The 13,518-nt window shown below is 38.7% G+C and overlaps 1 long non-coding RNA gene across 1 annotated transcript; it reads left to right on the top strand.

Annotated features, from left to right (window-relative positions):
* Window positions 1-1,709: 1,709 nt before the first annotated feature.
* Window positions 1,710-11,068, top strand: LOC122021052. The gene is made up of 4 exons (XR_006122435.1): window positions 1,710-1,750; window positions 10,528-10,588; window positions 10,766-10,893; window positions 11,042-11,068. It is a non-coding gene; the product is annotated as an uncharacterized LOC122021052 (long non-coding RNA).
* The last annotated feature ends 2,450 nt before the right edge of the window (window positions 11,069-13,518 follow it).

Raw genomic sequence — 13,518 nt, 5'->3', positions numbered from 1 at the left:
CGAATTTCTGGATTCGTCCCAGATTTTGGGACGAATCTAGAATTCGTCCCAAATTTAAAAAAATAAAAAATAAAAGAAAATTTATTTGGAAGGCCTATATATGGACCTAACGATCTCGGAATTTCATGAAACAAGTTTCTATGGGTTCCTAATTTTCTCATAATCTTAAAAATATCCTCATCCAAAATTTTAACCTCATATATTTAGTATGGTGATTTTTTAACCCGAATTTGACCAAATTCATAATAAAAAATTCACCGCATTTAATATATTATGTTAAAATTATGGATAAAGATATTTTTAAGATCACGAGAAAATTAGAAATCCATAGAAACTTGTTTCATGAAATTCCGAGATCGTTAGGTCCATATTTAGGCCTTCCAAATAAATTTTCTTTTATATTTTATTTTTCTTAAATTTGGGACGAATCCTGGATTCGTCCCAAAATCTGGGACGAATCCTGGATTCGTCCCAAAATCTGGGACGAATCCAGAAATTCGTCCCAAAATCTGGGACAAATTTCTGGATTCGTCCCAGATTTTTGGGACAAATCCAGGATTCGTCCCAGATTTAAAAAAAATAAAAAATAATAGAAAAATCATTCTGAAGGCCTAAATATGTACCTAATGATCTCGGAATTTAATGAAACAAGTTTCTATGAATTCCTAATTTTCTCATGATCATAAAAATATCCTAAATCTGAATTTTAACCTAATAAATTAAGTGTGGTGATTTTTTAACATGAATATGACCTAATTTGTAATAAAAAATTCACCGCACTCAATATAATATGTTAAAATTATGGATGAATATATTTTTAAGATTATGATCTACAAATGTCAGAATTTCATGAAACAAGAGTCTATAAGTTTCTTATTTTCCCTTATTCATAAATATATCCTCTTCCTTAATTTTAAAATAATATATTGTGTTTCGTGTTTTTTTACCTGAATTAGGTCAAATTCGAGTTAAAAAATCACCATGCTAAATATATGAGATTAAAAGTACGGATGAGGGTATTTTTAAGATCATGAGAAAATTAGGAACCCATAGAAACTTGTTTCATGAAATTCCGAGATCGTTAGGTCCATATATAGGCCTTCTGAATGATTTTTCTTTTAATTTTTATTTTTCTTAAATTTGGGACGAATCCTGGATTCGTCCCAAAATTTGGGACAAATCCAGGAATTCGTCCCAAATTTAAAAAAAAATAAAAAATAAAAGAAAATTTATTTGGAAGGCCTAAATATGGACCTAACGATATCGAAATTTCATGAAACAAGTTTCTATGGGTTCCTAATTTTCTCATTATCTTAAAAATATCCTCATCCATAATTTTAACCTCATATATTTAGTATGGTGAATTTTTAACCCGAATTTGACCTAATTCATAATAAAAAAAATTTGCCGCATTTAATATAGTATGTTAAAATTATGGATGAAGATATTTTTAAGATCACGAGAAAATTAGAAATCCATAGAAACTTATTTCACGGAAATCCGATATCTCTAAGTTCATATTTAGTGTTTCCAAATCATTTTTTTATTTTTTTTAAAATTTTATATTTTGGGACGAATTTTGGAATTCGTCCCAGATTTAGGGTCGAATTCTGGAATTCGTCCCAGATTTGGGGACGAATTCCTAGATTCGTCCCAAAATCTATTTTTTAATTTATAAGTTAACCCTAAATCTCCTCCCACCCATCTGCCCCTTCCTCATCTGATTCCTTCCCGATCGGCTGCGGCACAGGTAACCCTCTCCCTTCTCCCTTCTCCCCTCTTCCCTCTCCTTTCTCCCACATCTGCCCACTTCTTCTCGCGAGGCCGCGGTTGGCTGCGTGGCCGCGCGTGGGGTCGCCTGGCCGCGCGTGGCTGCGCCTGGCCGCGGCTGGCCGTGGCTGGCGGCAGTTGGCCGCGAGTCGCCGCTGCTAGCACTGATGTCGCAAGATTTGGAATGGTGGAGTACTGATCTGTGAAATTTAGGGCTTCATTCTTGTTTGTTAACAAAGAAAAGCACTGCAACTCTTGATCACTTAGATGTCAATGACCAATGATCTGTGAAATAGGGTTTAGGGCTATTTTTGGATAAAGATTTGTAGTTCTTCTTGTATATAGATGTACAGTTTAGGGGTGTGGAAGTAATAAAATCTCAACTACACTAGGGCAAAATTTTGATACTAGGGTTTCGAATCCTAAATGTATGGGCAGCTCCAGTATACCATAGGTATAAATTTACCTTTGATTTTCTGTGTACTGATCCTCTTTATCATTACAAATACTTGTAGGATAGTTTTTAGATTGGAATTAATTAATGGAGGGACAAATTACAATAGAGTTTGTTGGTGCAATATCCCTCAGGTCAAGGTTGACCTGGGTAACCAAGCTGAGTCTTGGTTTGGGTTTAGATGTTTGACAATAAGATATTGATTGAAGAAGAGTCAAGTAGGTCAAGGTTGACTGGATACTTGACTGGGAAGTCCTAACTGGGATGTTAGGCAAAATGAAAGTCCTGGTGAGTGAAGCTAGGCAGAAGAAAGTCCTGGTGAGTGAAGCCAGGCAGAAGGAAGTCCTAGTGAGTGAAGCTAGGCAGATGGAAATCCTGGTGAGTGAAGCCAGGTGAAAGTCCTAGTGAGTGAAGCTAGGCAGATGAAAGTCCTGGTGAGTGAAGCTAGGCAGAAGAAAGTCCTGGTGAGTGAAGCCAGGCAGAAGGAAGTCCTAGTGAGTGAAGCTAGGCAGATGGAAATCCTGGTGAGTGAAGCCAGGTGAAAGTCCTAGTGAGTGAAGCTAGGCAGATGGAAATCCTGGTGAGTGAAGCCAGGTGAAAGTCCTAGTGAGTGAAGCTAGGCAGATGGAAACCCTAGTGAGTGAAGCTAGGTGAAAGCCCTGGTGAGTGAAGCCAGGTGAAAGTCCTAGTGAGTGAAGCTAGGCAGAGTGAAAACCCTAGTGAGTGAAGCTAGGTGAAAGTCCTAGTGAGTGAAGCTAGGCAGATGGAAAACCCTAGTGAGTGAAGCTAGGTGAAAGCCCTGGTGAGTGAAGCCAGGCAAGGGAAAATCCAGATGGATCAAGGATGATCGGACATCCGGTGTCGGGAAAGTCCAAGTAGGTCAAGGATGACCGGATACTTGGCATGAAAAAAAGTCCAAGTAGGTCAAGGATGACTGGATACTTGGCACGAAGAAAAGTCCAAGTGGATCAAAGGATTGACCGGACACTTGGTAAGGGAGTCCTAACAGGTCAAGGGAGTGACTAGATGCTAGGCATGACATACCAACAAGTCAAGGTTGACCGAATATTGGTTAGGGATGTTTGGGACTTGGTTTTGGACAAAAACCAAGTCGGATCGATCCGTGGATCGATCCAGCTCTGAATCGATCGCTGGATCGATCCGACTATCCAATCACGGTCGGATCGATCCGTGGATCGATCAGATGTCCCAATCGATCGCTGGATCGATTGGGACGTTTCGTGCGATAAGCGCCGGATCGATCCGTGGATCGATCCAGCGGCTCAGAGCTTCCGGATCGATCCGTGGATCGATCCAAAGCCTCCCGATCGATTGGGAACATTCGAATCGATCGGGATCCGACCGTTGGCGTCGTTTATAGCTGCAGGCGTTCGATGGCTGCGGCAAGAACTTCACCGATTCACTCCAGATTACTCGCCAGCTCCTCCACAGCGCTCTCAAAGATCAGGTCGCCAGTTCTTGAAGGATCTTGGAAGCTTTCCAAGTCAAGAGGCGGATCAAAGGCAAGAAGAGAAGCTAGGGTTAGGGTTTTCTGTACTCATTGTAAGCTTTGCGCTTGTATTTTGTTTCCCTTTCCTTTCTTCTTGTACTGAGAGTCTTGTAGGGCTTCTCCGCCCTCGGTAGTTACCGAAAAGGAGTGTTTTCATAGTGGAGGGTGCGTGCGTGGTGTGGATCCTTGGACTAGTCACCTCTTGTGAGGTGGATACCAAGTAAACCAACCGTGTTAGCGTTGTTGCATTTGTTTCTGTATTTTCCGCTGCATATTCTTGAAGAAACAAGCAACGCCAAGCAACGCCGAGCACCGAGAGAACGCGACGAGCTATTCACCCCCTCTAGCTACTTTTGGTCCTAACAAGTGGTATCAGAGCAAGGCCGCTCTTCACCGGAATCATCGCCGGAAGGGTCAAGCATATCAAGAAAAGCTAGAGGGTGAAGAAGTTCGAGCAAATTCTTCAAGTTCAAGATTTTATCAAGCTCAACTTCAAGATGCAATTCCAAGATGGACTTGGATTTGACACAAGGGTGGCTCCACCATACACATCGGCAAGCTTCGATTATTGGAGATCAAGAATTGAAAATTTCTTGATGATGGAGATAGAGCAATGGTTTGCTCTAATGGAAGGTTTCAAGGCTCCAAGAAATTCAAAGGGCAAAGTTCTAAAGAAAAGCAAATGGAGCCCGGAGCAAGTCCAAAGGTGCGAGGCAAATGACAATGTGACCAAGCTTTTGGTCAATTTATTGCCAAGCACCATTCTTTGCAAAATTGGAGAATTTAAAGATGCAAAGGAACTTTGGAGCAAATTGGCTAAGCTTCATGAAGAGATCCCCTCCACTGTATCAAATCAAGAAGAATCCAAAGAGGGCGACTCATTGGATCAAGACCAAGAGGAGGACTCCGAGGTTGAGAGATACTCAACCTCCGAAGAAGAGGAAATCCAAGAAGCTTCATCCTCAAGGGAATGCACCGAAGGGAACAAGGAGGGAGCATATTCCTTGTTTCACATTCAAGATGATGAAGCCTCCACCTCTAGGATTGAGGGGGAGCAATCCTTGGTGACACCGGATCAAGAAGAAGAAGAAGCTTCTACATCCGGGTCAAGAGAAGAAGAGGAGGAAGAAGCGTCTACCTCCACAAGTCAAGAAAAACCAAATGGAGGAGCAAGTGCCATCCCTATACAAGAAGGTATAAATGTTTCAATTAAAAATAAAAATCATATAATATGTTTTGAGTGTAGGGAACATGGGCACTATAAGAGCAAGTGTCCCAACTTGGCCAAGAAGAAGGGCCAAGTGGCACAAAAGGGCAAGGAGAAGCTCAAGGAGACCACCCCCGGAACAAAGAAGAGCAAGGAGCACATTGTGTGCTTCTTGTGTCAACAAAAAGGGCATTACCGAAGTCAATGCCCCAAGGGGAAGAAGATGGTCAAGGCTCAAGGAGGCACTAGTCAAGGGGGAGCCTCCAAGGTAAAGAAGAATGTAACATTCATTGAGCCTATTCCCTTGCAAAATGGTAAAAAGCATGCTAGGTCAAATTTTTATCATCTTAATGCGATTTACCATAAGAATAGGAAGCATGAGGGCTTTAAGGAAAAGCATGTGGCCCTACATGCCAAAACTACTATCCCTAAGGCTAGGAATGTAGGTAAAAACCTAGGCGATAACTCTAAAGATGTAAGATACAAGCCTAGAAACAAAAATGCTCATGAACTTAATGGAAAACCAAAAACTAAGGACTTAGTGATGGAAAATCAAGTCTTGAGGTCAAGACTTGATAAAATTGAAAAGACCCTAAAAAGGATGGAAAATATCCTATTAGGGCAAAATGAGCATAACCTAGGTCTAGGAGCACAAAGGTCATCTAATGGCCATAGAGGTTTGGGATACAAACCAAAGACTAAGAAGGATGTGCCCTCTTACCATAGAGTTCCATATAGTTATGGAATAAACCCTAGGTCTAGTGGTCAAGCCAAGAATACTAGGGAAGTCATCCCTAAGAGTATTTTTGCAATAAATGTGACTAAGACTTCTAAGAAGTCTAAGAAAGTCACAAACAAGGTCACAAGGGAGGTTATCCCTAGAGTTGACCTAGAAAATGTGACCAAGGCTTCTAAGAAGCCCAACAAGGTCACTAGGAAGGTATCTAGGGAAGTTATCCCTAGTGAGTACCTAGAGCATCCAAGGAGCACCAATAGGTGTTGGGTTCTAGGAGCATCTTCTCTACCCCATAGATGGGTTAAAGAGTGTCAACTCCGATTAGAAGGGTAGTTAACCCAACTTTGAGGAAATTGACACTCAAGGAGCATTTTCAAGGTTTTAGTTAACCTTTGAAAATGAAATGGAATTATTGATTACTCCTTGAAAGAGTAAAATGTGCCTAATGGTGGAAGATTTGATTTTAATCTTAAATGACACATATTGGAAAATTAATAAGAACTATCAAGTTGGGTTTTTGGTATGTTCTTAGGCAATTTAAGGCAATCCGGGCCTTAAATTTAAAAGTGCTACTCTTGAAGAAAAATGGAATATGCCAACATTTGAGGACATGTTTATTTTCAATTGGCATACATTAAATCAAGAATAAGAAATGCAAACTTAGGCTTTGGCATTTTCTTGAAGCACTTTAGGGCAATCTAGGTTAAGGTGTAAGTTTAGCTAAGACTTTAAGGATACTTAGATAGTTAATCTAGGTATATTTTATTTATGCTAAATCTTGCCATGATTGTTTGCCCATAATATGCCATGACATCATATTTTATCTTATTTGGATTTTGCATTCATGACTTATCATGAAAAATACAAAAATACCATGTCATGCCATACATACATCATGTAGTTATAGAAATCTTTCTTTTGAAAGCTATTTTATTTTGATGTATGCCATAACATAATCATGCATTAAGTTTAATTCCTTGTAATTAAGGACGAATGGCACTTAACGACACTTATTGACAAGTGACATCCTGGGTAGATGTCTAATATCTCTAAAATGCCTAGACAGATATGCATGATCCCTAGAATAGGGCAAAACTAAATTTTACATCTCACAAAGACCTCTAAGGTGACTTGTATGTGTTTTAGTGCATATTATATACAAGTGAGATGTTAGGATGATGAACAAAGCTCAAGATGTTGATTTAGTGCATTCTTTTGAGTTTTAGGTTCATCAAAACACATAGTTATGTGTTTTCCCATCATTGGGAAAGCTAATGTACAAGTCATGTACATTATGCCCAAGGAACATGATGGGATATTGGTTTTGAAAATATTTTTAAAATGTTTTTGGAAAACCTTGGTGAAGGCTATCTTTTGATAGTAATCACCATTGAATAGTTAGACACAAACTTGAAGAAAAATACTAAAGTTTTTGCAAGTTTTCAAGTTTGTGTCAATCTTTGAAAATATGATGTATTTTCATAGAAAACTATTTTTCCATGATTAAGTATGCCCTAAATAATGTCTACACGAAATTTCATAATTTTTAGATTTTTGTAGAATTTCCTAGGGGTTTCTGAAGTTGACTGAAATGGAATTTCAGCAACTATCAGAGCTCCGATCGATCCATGGATCGATTGGAGTTCCTGAATCGATCCATGGATCGATTCAAACGGCAATTCCCGCGAGCAGAAGCTCGCTGGATCGATCAGCCGATCGATCCAGGGAGTCTGAATCGATCCGTGGATCGATTCAGAAAGGTTCAATCGATTGGAACCCAACTCCAATCGATCCAAGTTGCTGATTTTGGTTGGGAAGGCCTGATTTAAGCATCTTTGAACCTCTTTGAGTCTAGGTAACCATTCCAAACCCCTTAAATACATTTGTATACATACAAAGGGTGTTTTCATGTTGAAAACAAGGATGGATTGGTTAACGAAGACTAAGTAGAAGTTTCGGTTGAGGTTGTTTCAAATTTTGAATATTTGAACCTCAAAACTTCTAAATTTGGGTTTCCTAAAGGTTTAGGGATTCCAAGTCATTGTTGGTGCAATGACAGAAGTTACCACCATGTCTTTAGGGGGAGGGACTCTTTAAAGACATGAAAATTATTTTTCATGAACCTTGGAAGGTGGTTAACCTTCTGTTGTGAACTTGCTCAAGGTTGAGCATTTAAACTTGAAATGGGGAGAAATGGGGAGTGGATATCCTCATTATTTCAAGTGGACACTCATGTGGTAGATAATGCTCAAGGTTGGGTAGTTGTCTACATTGAGGGAGAAGTTAAGGATAAATGAAGGGTATGGGACCTTCATTATCGTGTTGATCACAACGAGTGATGTTGTGAACAACGATGAGCAACTCTTCAGGGGGAGAGTCTTCAACAAATGGATTTGTTGAAGTGTGCCCAGAATTGGAGCATGGGTTGATGTATGTCCAACGATGGGTTGATGTGTGCCAATAGGGGGAGAATGTATGGTTAAGATTTTAGTCCTTCATTACCTATGGGAAGCTCATAGGGGGAGAATGAAAGGACTCATGAAAGGGAGTAAGTTAGGCTTTCATTACCTAGAGGGAGTTTGCCCTCTTAGGGGGAGAATGAAGAGCTTAATTTATGCTTTCATTACCTAGTGGCATGAAGAAGGAGGCTATGGAATTAGCCTAACTTACATATGGGATTGTAAGTGTTATTGTGGTATTGTCAAACATCAAAAAGGGGGAGATTGTTGGTGCAATATCCCTCAGGTCAAGGTTGACCTGGGTAACCAAGCTGAGTCTTGGTTTGAGTTTAGATGTTTGACAATAAGATATTGATTGAAGAAGAGTCAAGTAGGTCAAGGTTGACTGGATACTTGACTGGGAAGTCCTAACTGGGATGTTAGGCAAAATGAAAGTCCTGGTGAGTGAAGCTAGGCAGAAGAAAGTCCTGGTGAGTGAAGCCAGGCAGAAGGAAGTCCTAGTGAGTGAAGCTAGGCAGATGGAAATCCTGGTGAGTGAAGCCAGGTGAAAGTCCTAGTGAGTGAAGCTAGGCAGATGGAAGTCCTGGTGAGTGAAGCCAGGCAGAAGAAAAGTCCTGGTGAGTGAAGCCAGGCAGAAGGAAGTCCTAGTGAGTGAAGCTAGGCAGATGGAAATCCTGGTGAGTGAAGCCAGGTGAAAGTCCTAGTGAGTGAAGCTAGGCAGATGGAAATCCTGGTGAGTGAAGCCAGGTGAAAGTCCTAGTGAGTGAAGCTAGGCAGATGGAAACCCTAGTGAGTGAAGCTAGGTGAAAGCCCTGGTGAGTGAAGCCAGGTGAAAGTCCTAGTGAGTGAAGCTAGGCAGAGTGAAAACCCTAGTGAGTGAAGCTAGGTGAAAGTCCTAGTGAGTGAAGCTAGGCAGATGGAAAACCCTAGTGAGTGAAGCTAGGTGAAAGCCCTGGTGAGTGAAGCCAGGCAAGGGAAAATCCAGATGGATCAAGGATGATCGGACATCTGGTGCTGGGAAGTCCAAGTAGGTCAAAGGATTGACTGGATACTTGGCATGAAAGAAAAGTCCAAGTAGGTCAAAGGGATTGACCGGATACTTGGCACAGAGAAAAGTCCAAGTGGGTCAAAGGGATTGACCGGACACTTGGTAAGGGAGTCCTAGCAGGTCAAGGGAGTGACTAGATGCTAGGCATGACATACCAACAAGTCAAGGTTGACCGAATGTTGGTTAGGGATGTTTGGGACTTGGTTTTGGACAAAAACCAAGTGCTGGATCGATCCGTGGATCGATCCAGGCTCTGGATCGATCGGTGGATCGATCCGCATCGATCCGCCGATCGAGCTTACCGGATCGATCCGTGGATCGATTCAGATGTCCCAATCGATCGCTGGATCGACTGGGATAAGCGCCGGATCGATCCGTGGATCGATCCAGCGCGCCGGATCGATCCGTGGATCGATCCAGCGCTTTCGATAGGCGCTGGATCGATCCGTGGATCGATCCAAAGCCTCCCGATCGATGTGAACATTCGAATCGATCGGGATCCGACCGCTGGCGTCGCTTATAGCTGCAGGTGCGATGGCTGCGGCAACAACTTCACCGATTCACTCCAGCTCGCCTACTCCTCCACAGCGCTCTCAAAGATCAGTCGCCGGTTCTTGAAGGATCTTGGAAGCTTTCCAAGTCAAGAGGCGGATCAAAGGCAAGAAGAGAAGCTAGGGTTAGGGTTTTCTGTACTCATTGTAAGCTTTGCGCTTGTATTTTGTTTCCCTTTCCTTTCTTCTTGTACTGAGAGTCTTGTAGGGCTTCTCCGCCCTCGGTAGTTACCGAAAAGGAGTGTTTTCATAGTGGAGGGTGCGTGCGTGGTGTGGATCCTTGGACTAGTCACCTCTTGTGAGGTGGATACCAAGTAAACCAACCGTGTTAGCGTTGTTGCATTTGTTTCTGTATTTTCCGCTGCATATTCTTGAAGAAACAAGCAACGTCAATCAACGCCGAGCACCGAGAGAACGCGACGAGCTATTCACCCCCCCCCCCCTCTAGCTACTTTTGGTCCTAACAGAGTTGACATGTTTTTTTTTCTTTGATACAAAATTCAAAGGGTGCTCATTATTATTATTATTGTTAAAAAGATTTTCTTTTAAAGAAAAAAACAGAAGCGACCCTATTCTATTTTTTATCTCAAAAATATCCTTATCAAAATATTTTATTTTTCATCTAAAAAATGTCAATTCTGATCCACAATTGCTCTAATATAGAGAGTAATTTTGTTTTTTTCCAAATTTTGTTCCATTAAAATATTATTATTTCAATTTAATTACAATTGCTTCAACTCTATTAAAATTGTTAGAATAATACTATAATAATTGATAATGTTGCTTGTGCAGGTTTCAATTTGGCATGATCTCAGTGTAGTTGAAGACAACTGTATTTGTTCACGTCTTTTCGGTATTTCTAAGTTCATTAATATGCATTTAATGATCTGTATATAAAGTTAGCTTTAAATAATTATTTTATAGTTGATTAATTGTATTTCTTCTTTTTGATAAGCTTTTTTTTGTTGTTTTGTCTTCAATGATAAGATTTATTTCTGTTAATAATGTTTAACTAAATAGCTGAATTCAGGTAAAATGCAGAATGAGCGAAGTTGGATGTATAACAAGAATTCAAGTATAATGCAGAATGAGGAAGAGGAGGAGGAGGAGGAGGAGGAGGATGATAATCATAATGATGACTTTAATTTTTGACGATGGGTAAGTTTTGTTAGCTTATTTAAAGAAATTTCCCATAATTATGTATGATGATTATTTGTCTCATGTTTACTGTTTTACACATTAATCAATGGCTTGTTAACTTTTCTAATTTTTATTTTAATTAATATTGTCAATTTGTTTTTAACAGGGTTGGTGAGGCGAACTAAAGGTCCGAAAAAAAAGTAAGTATTAAGTAACATGTTAAACTTTTAATTTTATTTATTTATTTATTTATTTTCTAATTGCTTTTAATTTATTGAAATTTATTACTACTGCTTTATTAGTTCAAATTGCAAATTATGATTAGAGTTTACCTAACAACCAAGTAACCATGATTACTAAAACACTTGTATCACAAAAAAATTAAGTTTAATTAGTTTGTGTTTTCTTCATTTGAGCTATTTTCATATGTTAGGAAATTTTAAGAATATCTTTCATGCTCTCCATGTGATCACATGGACATAGAATATTTGTAGCTATTGATTGATATGGTGAAATAGGTATTATTATAACAATTTGATGTGCCATTTATATTAGGTTGTATCATATTTACGATGTTTTTACTTAGCTTCAAGATACTTCTTATAATTTTATGACATGGATGGTTCATATCGTTGGTAAATAGGACATTTATTTGAATGTTTAAGGAATTTCACAGTTATGTCTTGTTTCCAATCTTTCTTGTTACATGGGCATTTCGTATTATATTTATAATCTTTCTTGTTACACATGATCTGGTTTATTTGTTTGTTGTTATGTAGGCAAAGGAGATTTGAAGGGGTGCAAAGCTTTTGGGCAGACGAAGATGACTTGATGTATTTTTAGTTTATTTACCTCCTTGGATGGATGATGGACTTATATAACATTTGATTGTTGAACTTTATAATATTTTCTAGAAGCTTGAACAAGATAGATCTTGTAAAATTTGTTGAGATCTTTATATTTGTTGAATTATGAGTTGATCGAGTTCAATTATTACTCTTGTATGTGAAATTAAGATGTGTTGAATGTATATAAATGTTATTTGAATTTGGTGTTTATGTATCTATGGATTGAATTGCAAAAAGAAATTTAATCTGGAAAAAAAATTTAGTATTAGGGACGAATTTGGCGACGAAAACGATTTGTTCCCACTCTATCGTAATTGTATCGAATCTAGAATTTGGGACGAATATGTGGATTCGTCCCAGAATTTGGGACGAATTCTGGGACGAATCCACAAATTCGTCCCAAAATTCGTCCCAGATTCTGGGACGAATTTTGGGACAAAAATTTATTTATTAATTAAATTAGTATTTTTGTCCCCAAATTTGTTGCAAATGCTTAAAATTTTGCAACAAATTTATTATTCGTTGCAAAATTAGGGACAAATTTGGCAACAAAAAAAAAATTGTCACCGAATTCGTCCCCAAATTCGTTGCAATATTAGGGACAAACTTAGCAACAAAAAATAATTTGTCACTGAATTCGTCCCCAATTTTGTTGCAAAAATAGGGACAAATTTGGCAACAAAAAATTATTTCCTCCGAACTGAATTCATCCCCAAATTCGTTGCTAAGTTTGCAACAACAAAATTATTCGTTCCTTTTTTGCGACAAATTTGGGGACGAAAATTTTATTCGTTGCCAATTTTGTCCCCAAATTCGTTGCTGAATTTGCAACAAATCATAATTCGTTCCAAAAGTTGGCATCAAACATTTTGGGACGAAAAAATTTTCGTCCCTGATTTCGTCCCAAAAACTTTTGCAACGAATTTTTTTGTAAAATTCGTCCCAAAATGCGTCCCAAAATACCTTATTTTTTGTAGTGATATTATTTGAAAGGAATGTATAATGAGTTAAAAATAGAAGCAATTTGAAGACATCAGACATAAAAATTTCGAAACCAAAAGTTCTTTGTTGAATCAAATTTAAACTTTAGCAAACATGAGCAAATACTATAAAGTAAGAACGTTACTGAAGGTGTACACTTTATTCTATCTGTACTCGATCTACATGCACTATAGTGAAGAGCCAATCAAAGAATTTAGAAGAATTTGATGAAAATAAAAAAGACATGATCATTTTAGACCAACTTCATTATTTGTCAGTGTGGAGAAAGATGGGATATTTATTTATCAAAATAATATTAAAAATAACTCTAGAAAGATCAATAAGACATTGCAAGAATAAGTTATTTAAAAGGAAACTATGAATAATGCACATGCAGCACCACTGTATGGAATCCTTATTTAAAGTATTTTCTATCAAAACAACTAATGGTAGATATCATATGCATTAAGTCACCTCACCAATTTACAAATGGGATTCAGAGGTATTTGCAAGGAACTCATGATTGGGGCGTTTAGTAATAGCACAATAACAAATACAAGCTTGTTGTCCACATTATTAATACTGGTTAGATTGGCTGATTAGATAATAATAAAAGTACATGCAAATTGACCTCATAGCATAAGCTCATGTATGTCAAATAAATATGGTCCTCTCGGGGTGGTGCGATGGTTAAAATATGAGGTGTTGTCACATGAGATCTTGGGGTCGAAATTCAGCATGACCGAGCATAACCTCCCCCATGTCTTGGCCATTTGCACTAATGGCTAGTAGCCACCCGTGATTTACCTCCTCC

Source organism: Zingiber officinale, chromosome 9A (assembly GCF_018446385.1).
Source record: "Zingiber officinale cultivar Zhangliang chromosome 9A, Zo_v1.1, whole genome shotgun sequence".
NCBI classification, from domain to species: domain Eukaryota; kingdom Viridiplantae; phylum Streptophyta; class Magnoliopsida; order Zingiberales; family Zingiberaceae; genus Zingiber; species Zingiber officinale.
The sequence above is the reverse complement of the archived record's forward strand: the minus strand, read 5'-3'. Positions and strand labels throughout refer to the sequence as shown.